Raw genomic sequence first — 3,135 nt, forward strand, 5'->3', positions numbered from 1 at the left:
TAAGAAATTTAATGTACGGAATTGGGATACACCTAATGGTGTATAACCACTTCCCTACAACTGGTGACCCCGAATCAAGAACAAATGCAGCCCGAAAACTCTGAACTACCAACCACAATACTACACAAGCTGTCGCCTGTCTTACACATGCTTTCCACAGTAGCCTTAGACCGCGAGACAAGACAAACAACTGAACAGTAATTTCCTGTCCGACTACACGTGCGCTTTTCATGGTTCCTTTTGAATCGCTATATTTCACCACAGATGTTGCTTTTGACTTTGTCTAGCAGGACAGCCTCATAAACAAACACAGACTTGCACACATTTAATTTTCTGCCCTGTTTTATTGTGTTATATTCCCCTTTTCAGCGCGACAAGGTGGGTGATATTTTGTTCCTGCATACAGTACACAAAAGCAACACACATACACACTAAAAAAAAAAAAAAAAAAGGCAAGCACAATTGTTTTCTTTACAAATTTTTTTTTTCTCTCTCTCTCTCTTTTGTGCACACCATAACTTACAAAAACAAGAACACGAAAAATATTGTGTTTTTTCTTTTAGCGGTAAATCTTTTTGGCTCAACATGCGGCGGTCAATCACCACTTGGGCATGCTCTTATTTGAAGTGCTAGAGAAACTAGACCAGCACAACTATGAGGTACAGCACCGTCCGGGGCAGGTACATGGTAAAGCTGATAGCTTGAGTCGTTGTCCTCGTAAACCAGACCACAAGCACAGTAAGAAATGCAACCGAACTGCAATGACTGGATATGTGTCAACCAGAGAAGTACAGAAGAGACAGATGGAAGATGCTGACTTAAGGCCAGTGGTAGAGTGGCTGCAGCAGAAAGCAACGAGACCATCTTGGGAGGAGGTATTCAGGTCCAGCCCTGAAACTAAGAGCTATTGGGGCCAGTGGGACCGTCTTCGTCTGAACAATGGGCTGCTTGAGAGGCGCTGGAAGACACCCGATGGCTTTAATGAGTATTGGCAGTTGGTGATACCCAAGAAGACGAGACCTGACCTGCTGGAAGAAGCTCATAACCAAATTACAAGTGGACATCTAGGGGGTAAAGAAAGCATTGAATCAGCTGCAGCACAGATTCTATTGGAAGGGCATGCATCAGGACGTCCAGGAATGGTGTCAATCTTGTGATGTATGCTGCGCCAAGAAGGGACCAAGGAAGCAGGGATGTGCCCCTCTGCAGTTATACCAGGTGGGTGTACCCTTGGAAAGGGTAGCTGTGGATATTGCTGGACTGTTGCCACTCACGTAAAGAGGAAATAGGAATATATGTGTGGCCATGGACTACTTCACAAAGTGGCCTGAGGCCTATGCCATCCATGATCAGGAAGATACAACGGTTGCGCAAGTGTTAGTAGATCAGTTCTTCTGCCGGTTTGGAGTGCCTCAGGAGTTGCATTCCGATCAAGGTAGGAACTTTGAATCAGCTGTGTTCCACGAGAGTCTTTTTAATCTTTGTACCTGACCATTCTGCTGAAACCCTTCTGCCCCTTATTAAAAAATTTATCAAACCAGGGACAACTGTATATTCTGACTGTTGGAGTGCTTATAATGGGATTAGTGAAGTAGATGTTTTACCCAAAGACACCCATTTCAAGGTGAACCATTCCGAAAACTTTGTTGATCCAATAACAAGTGTTCACACGAATTCAGTTGAATGTTATTGGAAGAATGCAAAACGACCAAGGACTACCATCAACACCGACACTACCACCACGGTTTCTGATACTACATCTGCTTCCTCTGCTACCGACATCACCACCACCACCACCACCAAGAACGACAATAACAACAATTCCATTCAACCTTTGCTCCCTTCACCGCCAACAACTGAAGGAGAGAAAGGAAAAATTAGAATCATTAAACGAATGGCTGAAATATTTTGAACACAGAAGATTATAAAAACAATTTTCCTTCCCTTTCCCCTTCACGTAAAAGGGACAAGAATACAAAAAAAAAAAAAGTCATCCAACTACTACAACAGCAGATAAAAGACACAAGAGCTTTGATTAGACGACCAGAACAAGCCAACACAGACAAAATCGAAAAATGCCTTCGCCCTGTATGGGCACAAAGATTATGTTGCTTGGTAGCTTCAACTCTTCTATCCTATGTTCAGTAACAAGGATACCAGTTGAATCCTGAACGAGCTGATGTCTACACTTTTGTTTCATCAATGCTTGAAGACAGCAATGATGGCATCATCTTCCTTGATGCGCCTTGTGGCACAGGAAAGATATTTCTACTCAACCCCCTCCTTGCCAAAGTTTGTCAACGTGGGTAGAAAGCCATTGCAACAGCATCTTCAGGAATAGCAGCCACGCTGTTAGACGGCAGCAGAACAGTCCATTCAACATTTAAGCTTCCTCTTAACATTGATCATGTAAAAAATCCTTCGGTGCACTTTAGGATGAGACACTGAGAGAAAACCACTGTAACTTCTCAACAACGTAAATAATAAAAAAAAAAAACAAATTGAATAAAAATAACACACTACCTGTTTTTGTTAACTTCATACATTTTCAAATTCAACTTTCAAGAACGCTATCCAAATCGCACGTGGTTGTCAAGGTCTAGAATTCTTGACCGTTGGAATCATGGCCAAATTTGGGCATGCGCAAATAAAAAAAAAACAAAAAAACATTTCCAAGGATTGGCTTAAGAAATCTTTCTACAGAAAATCTGGTGCTAAGCAGTTCGCTTAACAATCGTTTCGATAGAGAGCCTTGTGCTAAAAAGTTTACTAGGATTTGTTGACATTGGTAATTTATTGTAAACATGATTTATGACATATTGCCTTACATTCAAGATTTTGATGCAGCTTATTCATTTCTAGAAATGAAGAAAGTTCTCAATTGTGTAAGTCTCCGATGTTCACATTGCCAGAAAGAAGATATTTCGTTGCCCAACACACAAAGCAGAAAAACAGTCTATTAAAAAGTCTTCCTCCTATCTGGAAAATTCCAAAATAAACCTGCAGGACTTTATTCTTGTTACATATTTATGGTCCCATAACACATCTGTATACACATCATCCGAGATGACTGGCCTATCACATACTACTGTTATTCAATGACATCAATATAGGAGGGATATTTTGTGCAACCCC

The sequence above is a fragment of the Octopus bimaculoides genome, chromosome 25 (assembly GCF_001194135.2).
Source record: "Octopus bimaculoides isolate UCB-OBI-ISO-001 chromosome 25, ASM119413v2, whole genome shotgun sequence".
Taxonomy (NCBI): domain Eukaryota; kingdom Metazoa; phylum Mollusca; class Cephalopoda; order Octopoda; family Octopodidae; genus Octopus; species Octopus bimaculoides.